General features: G+C 37.9%; 2 long non-coding RNA genes across 2 annotated transcripts; one reads left to right on the top strand and one right to left on the bottom strand.

Moving 5' to 3' along the window:
- Positions 1-470: 470 nt before the first annotated feature.
- LOC137071967 (uncharacterized) lies at positions 471-1,642 on the bottom strand. Its single transcript, XR_010904562.1, has 3 exons — positions 1,613-1,642; positions 1,302-1,431; positions 471-1,197 (listed from the first exon to the last, which is right to left on the bottom strand). It is a non-coding gene; the product is annotated as an uncharacterized lncRNA (long non-coding RNA).
- Positions 1,643-4,277: 2,635 nt separating this feature from the next.
- LOC137071966 (uncharacterized) lies at positions 4,278-8,380 on the top strand. The gene is made up of 4 exons (XR_010904561.1): positions 4,278-4,677; positions 5,234-5,272; positions 5,697-5,772; positions 7,990-8,380. It is a non-coding gene; the product is annotated as an uncharacterized lncRNA (long non-coding RNA).
- Positions 8,381-9,512: the final 1,132 nt, after the last annotated feature.

Here is a 9,512-nt window from a genome sequence, read left to right as displayed (position 1 = left end):
AGAATGGAAGCTAGTTAGTACAGTCTTATAAATCAGTCAAGTGACCACAAAAATATACGAAAACAAAATGAAATAAGCTTGTGATTTGATTAAAGAGGCAAGGTCTCAAGCCCCCCTGTGCACACCATGTTGGAAGCCATATTAAAATCATTTTGAGACTACTCAATTGGGTAACTTAAAAATTACTTCATTCCATGATGTTGAAGTTATGTGAACAAATTATGTTTGTTGAACTTAATTGATTCATGTGGAACTGATGTACATGACTAAATCATATAAATCCAACACACCTTTTTTTTTATGTGGTTAATTCAACACGATCACATGTGAATATATAGTACGAGTGTGCAATGTCATGGAATGTATATGCCAAAACACCTTTAGGTGTGCATATGCTACGCTGTTTTTCACGTGCATATGATACGCACTTTATGGCACGCTCTTAGGTAGGATTAAGGTGGTGTGGTGGGTGGTTCGTCCGAAAACGCTATAAAGTGCGTATCATATGCACGCAAAAACAGCGTAACATATGCACGGCAAAATGCGTTTTGGCGTATACATTCCACAACATTGCGCACTCGTACTATTTATACACTTTTTCGTGAGATCCACCTGGGTTAATTACATTTTTCATTCTACGGCGCCTTTAAATGTCAAAATATAGACTTAAATGCATGCAATCTATTGTTTTCAGACTATGAAATGCACATGCATTTTGATTTACATAATTAAGGATAAGGCAAACCTGTAAATAAAGAACCATGCTGTTTCACTCACACGCATGAAGTGCTTTATTGAATATTATGATAAAGAATGACTAAATTTGTTGAAACTAATTTCACAACTTGTTTAGAAAATGTCTGCTATATAAGAAACTTCGGATTTCATGTCAGCCCCTGAGGGAGTAAGTTGCTGTTCTCTTGACTCAAGATCAGATTAGTGATGGCTGATAAAAGCAAGACACATCTTATGTGATGAGTAACAACTTTGATATTAGAACAACAGCTGTGTTGTTTTTGTTTGACATTGACAAGCTCCAGCGTTCACCAAACTGTCCTGATTGGCAATCTGTCATTGGAATCCGTCATCTGCTTAGAGACTACTGAGGAGAGGGGTGTAGGAGGAGTTCTGCTGCCAGGATATCACATTATAAAACAAGGTGGGGAAATGACATGCATCGGTTCTAATGAGCAGGACCTGGAGAAGAATGAAGAAAAAGCATAATTGAGTGGGCAAACAATCTGTCAAAAGCCAGAACAATCTGTCAAACATCAAAGGGGAAGAGTGTAATTTCAACCTACTTTCTTTTATCCCAGTTTAAAAATGGAGCATTCATAAGTTGACATCCCAAAGAGTTTAGTATGGTTGAGGGGTCCAACATTAATTTTTCTGAATATTTTCAGCAGGGGGCAGTAGTAGTTTTTGGAAAACCTGTTTGAAAACAATAGACCACTTTCTCAGAGGCAGAAGTTGCCAGTTCTCCTATAACTTTGATAGTGTTGAACAGAAACTACAGCAATATAATTTTTGTGTTTCCATTTGCTCCAATAGCAACAGAAAAAAATTAATGATATGTTTCTATGATATCGACACAATTTAACCTAACACTCACCAACAGCAGGTTACACATACAACAACTGACAGACACATGGCAAACATGAGGGCTTAAATACACAAGGGCTAATGACAAGACAAGGCTCACCTGTGAACAATGATCAGCCCATAAACCAATGACAACACGAGGCAGGAACACATGAGGGCATGGAATCACATTACAATTTTAGACCACATGACGAAACCAGGAAGTGCATGACAAAACATGACAATGGCTCTGTCCCAAATGGCACCCTAAACCCTCACGGTCTTCCTCTGAGTCCACACTTTCACGACGTAATGTCGCTTTGACTGCCGGGTAGAAGTCCTCCGTGTAGCTTGCAAACTTGCGGGCTCAGCTGAAGTGCGCATTGAGGGCCCATATAGCAGCCGCAAAGGGGGCGCTCACGAACACCCTTATAGGCTTAAATGACGAATAGGACACCACGGTCTTGTAGAGTTAACGGACACTGACCATTGTAAGTCCACAAGACCGAAAGTGCACATGAAGTGTGCCATTTGGGACAGGGCCAGTGAACATGAAAACCTTAAAACATGAACCATAACCCAAAACACTCTGTGACAGCCATTCAGTTCGTCATCACTATGTATTTAAGGCCCTGTCCACCTGGAGACACATTTAGCTGTATACGTAAAAATTGTTTCGTATCCACGAAATAGCATTTCGTCCACATAAATCCTACATTTTAGGAGCCTAAAACCGGTATTTTTTGAAACCGTGTCTCAGAGTGGATGAATCTGAAACCGACAACCTTGCGTTTTCGTGTGTACAGCCATATGTGCTTGCATACATCGAGCCCTTGGACCTGTGCATGTATCGATACATTTATACACACACTACCCAGACACACACACCTAACCTGCATCTTATATACATTTATCCATCTGACATTAACACACACACACACACACACACACACACACACACACACACACACACACACACACACACACACACACACACACACACACACACACACACACACAAACAAACAAACAAACACAAACTGGCCATGACTGCAGTGACCCGGCTTCAAAATAATCTTTCTTTCATGTTCTTGTTTCATCACAGCTTCCAGACAAATTATTATGACATTTTGACAAATAATGCTTTTTTCACTCAAAAACTGAGGTGCATAAGCTTGGATAAATGACTCGTACAATTAAATAGTTTGAAAATTAAATGCAAAACCAGTCCTAATTGAAAGAGAACAAGTTGACAAAAAGATTGAATCCAAGATTGGGTGAAAATATGGTATAATGACTGATTTATAAGCTAAAATCAGGGAACACCACAAGTGTGACTATGTGCCATATTTTTTACAAAACCAAAGTTTCAAAACAAAATTCCTGGTGAAACATTAGAGTAGACTAGTGTGATCAACAATACCAATTTTCTTCAGATTTTATTTAATATTTCCAAAATTAAAAAAACAAAAATTACTCAAAAAATGAAATGACTCTCAAATGCCTACACTGTAAAAAAAACACGTAATTTTACGGTAATAGTCTGTATTTTTTTACAGAATTTTCCTGTTTTTTCATTATACAGTGAAATGCCTGTTGTTTTACAGATATTTGCTGTAATTTATATTTTGACTATTAAATTTACGGGAATTCCTTGTATTTTGGTATTACATCAAATTTCCGTTTTTTAAGAGGAAATTTCTGTATTTTTACATAAGTTTGATTAATATTTTACAGATTTTTTCTGTAAAAATAGAAAACAGGAAATTAATGTATACTGTAAAAAAAACACGTAATTTTACGGTAATAGTCTGTATTTTTTTACAGAATTTTCCTGTTTTTTCATTATACAGTGAAATGCCTGTTGTTTTACAGATATTTGCTGTAATTTATATTCTGACTATTAAATTTACGGGAATCCCTTGTATTTTGGTATTACATAAAATTTCCGTTTTTTAAGAGGAAATTTCTGTATTTTTACATAAGTTTGATTAATATTTTACAGATTTTTTCTGTAAAAATAGAAAAAAGGAAATTAATGTATACTGTAAAAAAACGTAATTTTACAGTAATAGTCTGTTTTTTTACAGAATTTTCCTGTTTTTTCATACAGTGAAATGCCTGTTGTTTTACAGATATTTGCTGTAATTTATATTTTGACTATTAAATTTACGGAAATTGCTTGTATTTTGGTATTACATCAAATTTCCGTTTTTTAAGAGGAAATTTCTGTATTTTTACATAAGTTTGATTTATATTTTACAGATTTTTTTCTGTAAAAATAGAAAAAAGGAAATTATAATATATATATATATATATATATATATATATATATATATATATATATATATATATATATATATATATATATATATATATATATAAAATTATATATTTAGTTTTTCACATAAACACTGGAATTGGCCTACATATGCAAATGTATCAACACTTCAGAAATAATATTTTTATATTATATAGTTTAATATTTGTATAATATTTTATAATTAATAGAACACATTTTAATACATTCAAAAATAATGTATATTTACATAACATTAATTAATAGATGAGTATATATGTAGCCTACCTTTTATAGAAATGAAAAAAAAGGTTTATGGAATTTGTCTTTTAGTTTAATTATTTGCTTTTTAAATAATTATAAGATTATTTAATAATATAATAATGTGTGTATGCACGTCATTTCGTGTTTGCGTAAAAGAGCTGGTAAATCGGGTAAATCAGTCTTTGAAGTTAACAGACTTCCATCACTACTGCAACTGATCACATCTTGTTCCGCTTGTCAAAAGTAAGCCTATGTCTGCTGCGTTTGGTGTTTTATTACACATTTATTTTCATAATATCGTAAAATAAAATAATATAATAACACTTTCTTACTTTAAGTACGATGATATTTAAATGACAGTCATAAAGATTTTAAATATTCGAACCGAAGGAATTCCCGCCTTGGCGCAAGGATACATTCCCTTCTAAGCACTAAGCACACAGTGGGGCAACTGCGCGTGCGACAGGATTCACTTGACCTTCAGCTTTGCCGTGGCCCGTCAATCTTGGATGATGTGAGGCGCAAATAAACAGGTAAAGTACATGTATTTTAATTTAAAAAAAAAATGTTTTACCGCTTTGAATCGTGTTGACTGTGTTTATATTAAACTTGGGCTCAGCCCGTTAACGTAATGATTTAAATTCTTTATAATGTTTAAACTTTATAATGTTAAGGCTTCAGGTGATGGTACCGTGTAACGTTATTTTTGTATCTTAACTTACTTTATAGTTTTAGTTTTAGCTTTCTGTTGCATTTTGTTACCAAATGCTATTTTTCCGTCGTCTAAAAGCTCAAAAATGCCGTCGACGAAATAGGGCGATTTTTTTATTTTTTTTTCCCGTCGACGGCTGTTTGGCAATAAGTTTACCTCAGGTGAAAAACGCCATTTTTTAAGCTTAGACGACGCATACATCCGACTATATAACTTACAAGTAGTCAGTTGTAGACGTCGTCTAAGCTCAAAAATGCAGTTTTTCACCTAAGGGAAAAATTATTTGACAAAAAGCCGTCAACGGAAAAAATCTCGCTGTTTCGTCGACATGTCCCATACACTTAACGTTACACGCTTGTTTTTATCTCTCCCTGCAGATAAGTTGAGAGCTGCCAGAGTCAAGATCAGGAAGAAAGGTGATCGTTGTTGCAGCATGTAAATATGTTTGCAGATTACACTTGTAAATAGTTGTAGTGTTTCAGTGAAAACTCTAAAAGGTTATGTAACGTTAACATCAAGCACTACACAGAAATGAGCCACATTACCTAACTTATATGCATGTTGCATTTCATGCTTCAGAAATTACAGCGCGTAGGCAGTCATCTTCATCAATAAGTCTCTGAAAAAATACTATGGCTGCATGGATCTGCTTGGTTACAAATATTCTTAAAATATCTTCCTTTGTGTTCAGGAATAATTAATGACTGAATTTTTGTATTAACTAACCCTTAATAAGAAAATAAGCAATCAATTCTTTGTTTATATGATTTTACCGGATGTGTATTACTCTTGCAAAAATATATTACTCAACATGAGTCTTGTATTGTGTGCTTTATTAAGGTCAAAGTGATGTCTGATAGCCCTTCAAGCAACTCAAATGCAGCCTGTGGCATTCTTGATAGAATGTCCCTTTCTGGTGAGTACATGGTGTACTATATAGTAATTTTTGGGAAATTATGATGTCATAATACATTTATTGTATTAATTTATACAATTTACATTCATTGCATTTATATGTAAAGAATTTGTAGGGTCCGCATCCTCACACTCACACGCGCATCCTCACAAACACGTGCATCCTGACAAACACTCACACGCGTATCCTCACATACACTCACACGCGCATCCTCACATACACTCACACGCGCATCCTCACATACACTCACACGCGCATCCTCACATACACTCACACGCGCATCCTCACATACACTCACACGCGCATCCTCACATACACTCACACGCCCATCCTCACATACACTCACACGCGCATCCTCACATACACTCACACGCGCATCGTCACATACACTCACACGCGCATCGTCACATACACTCACACGCGCATCCTCACATACACTCACACGCGCATCCTCACATACACTCACACGCGCATCGTCACATACACTCACACGCGCATCCTCACATACACTCACACGCGCATCCTCACATACACTCACACGCGCATCCTCACATACACTCACACGCTCATCCTCACATACACTCACACGCTCATCCTCACATACACTCACACGCGCATCCTCACATACACTCACACGCGCATCCTCACATACACTCACACGCGCATCCTCACATACACTCACACGCGCATCCTCACATACACTCACACGCGCATCCTCACATACACTCACACGCGCATCCTCACACACACATACACTCACACGCGCATCCTCACACACACATACACTCTCACGCGCATCCTCACATACACTCTCTCACGCGCATCCTCACATACACTCTCTCACGCGCATCCTCACATACACTCTCTCACGCGCATCCTCACATACACTCTCTCACGCGCATCCTCACATACACACTCACACGCGCATCCTCACATACACACTCACACGCGCATCCTCACATACACACTCACACGCGCATCCTCACATACACACTCACACGCGCATCCTCACATACACTCTCTCACGCGCATCCTCACATACACACTCACACGCGCATCCTCACATACACACTCACACGCGCATCCTCACATACACTCACACGCGCATCCTCACATACACACTCACACACGCATCCTCACATACACTCACACGTGCATCCTCACACGCGCATCCTCACATACACTCTCACGCGCATCCTCACATACACTCTCACGCGCATCCTCACATACACTCTCACGCGCATCCTCACATACACTCTCACGCGCATCCTCACATACACTCTCACGCGCATCCTCACATACACTCTCACGCGCATCCTCACATACACTCTCACGCGCATCCTCACATACACTCACAAGCGCATCCTCACATACACTCTCACGCGCATCCTCACATACACTCTCACGCGCATCCTCACATACACTCTCACGCGCATCCTCACATACACTCTCACGCGCATCCTCACATACACTCTCTCACGCGCATCCTCACATACACTCTCTCACGCGCATCCTCACATACACTCTCTCACGCGCATCCTCACATACACACTCACACGCGCATCCTCACATACACACTCACACGCGCATCCTCACATACACACTCACACGCGCATCCTCACATACACTCTCTCACGCGCATCCTCACATACACTCTCTCACGCGCATCCTCACATACACACTCACACGCGCATCCTCACATACACACTCACACGCGCATCCTCACATACACACTCACACGTGCATCCTCACATACACACTCACACGCGCATCCTCACATACACACTCACACGCGCATCCTCACATACACACTCACACGCGCATCCTCACATACACTCTCTCACGCGCATCCTCACATACACACTCACACGCGCATCCTCACATACACACTCACACGCGCATCCTCACATACACTCACACGTGCATCCTCACACTCGCATCCTCACATACACTCACGCGCATCCTCACATACACTCTCACGCGCATCCTCACATACACTCACGCGCATCCTCACATACACTCTCACGCGCATCCTCACATACACTCTCACGCGCATCCTCACATACACTCTCACGCGCATCCTCACATACACTCTCACGCATCCTCACTTACACTCACACGCATCCTCACATACACTCACATGCGCATCCTCACTTAGACTCGCGCATCCTCACATACACTCAATGATTTATTACTGAGGTTTCTTTTCTCTCACAGATGCCTTTTCAAGATAAACCCTGAGACGGGATCAAAAGTCGAGATAGAAAAACACGTCAAGAAAGGAACTGGCAGTCAGTCTAAAGGTTCTTTCGTTGATGAGCAAAATTGTGGATTATGGATGGATGGAGTAAAAACTTTCGTAAGCGTGTCAAATCTCTCTTTATTACCATAGAGAAATTCTTGAGTGTTACAGACTTTTTCGTGATTTAATTATTTTATTTTCATGACTCATCTGATGAGACAAATCCACTTTTTCGTCATATATGTGTATAACAAATTGCTATTGTACAATATCTTACATTGTTGCAGTTATTATAAAAAAAAAATGTATTGTTGTAGTTATGAACTAATTGTTATATTGTTAAAGTGTTGAAGTCATGAACTAATTTTATTATTGGTATGCTGCTTTGTTTTTTTAATATTTTTGCAGTTGTGATATAACTTTGTATATATAATGTGGTCATTATGAACAAACTATATTGTGATCACATTACTATTTTAAAACAACTTTAAAGTTCAATTTTTAAAATAAAAACTACAAAAACAATCTTTTGCACTCTAGGGTGGTTATTTGAGTTGTAGTAATGTCCAATCTAATTGGTAATTTCATGGTTTTTACATAATTTTCCACAATTTGTAATCCTTATTTTTTTACATAATTTTCTTGTTTAAATATAGAAACTCATATAAATGACAGATAAAACCTGTATTTTGAACTATGGAAAATTACTGTAATTTTACGTGTTGGTTATTTTACAGTTTTTTTCTGGCGCCCCAGCTGCCGGAATATTTCCGTTTTTTTACGTGTTGGTTATTTTCTGTTATTTTACAGTTTTTTTCTGGCGCCCCAGCTGCCGGAATATTTCCGTTTTTTTACGTGTTGGTTATTTTCTGTTATTTTACAGTTTTTTTCTGGCGCCCCAGCTGCCGGAATATTTCCGTTTTTTTACGTGTTGGTTATTTTCTGTTATTTTACAGTTTTTTTCTGGCGCCCCAGCTGCCGGAATATTTCCGTTTTTTTACGGGTTGGTTATTTTCTGTTATTTTACAGTTTTTTTCTGGCGCCCCAGCTGCCGGAATATTTCCGTTTTTTTACGGGTTGGTTATTTTCTGTTATTTTACAGTTTTTTTCTGGCGCCCCAGCTGCCGGAATATTTCCGTTTTTTTACGGGTTGGTTATTTTCTGTTATTTTACAGTTTTTTTCTGGCGCCCCAGCTGCCGGAATATTTCCGTTTTTTTACGTGTTGGTTATTTTCTGTTATTTTACAGTTTTTTTCTGGCGCCCCAGCTGCCGGAATATTTCCGTTTTTTTACGGGTATTTTTTTTACAGTGTATGATTATTCAGATGCAAATCAAAATATAAAACCAGTCCTAATTGAAAGAGAACATGTTGACAAAAAGATTGAATCCAATATTGGGTGAAAATATGGTATAATGACTGATTTATAGCTTTTTTTTATGGGCTAGTCATTTTTGACCGGGAACAAAAATGTTTTTGTTATAGGGTTTTGAACACCA

The sequence above is a fragment of the Pseudorasbora parva genome, chromosome 3 (genome assembly GCF_024679245.1).
Source record: "Pseudorasbora parva isolate DD20220531a chromosome 3, ASM2467924v1, whole genome shotgun sequence".
Taxonomy (NCBI): Eukaryota; Metazoa; Chordata; class Actinopteri; order Cypriniformes; family Gobionidae; genus Pseudorasbora; species Pseudorasbora parva.
The sequence above is the reverse complement of the archived record's forward strand: the minus strand, read 5'-3'. Positions and strand labels throughout refer to the sequence as shown.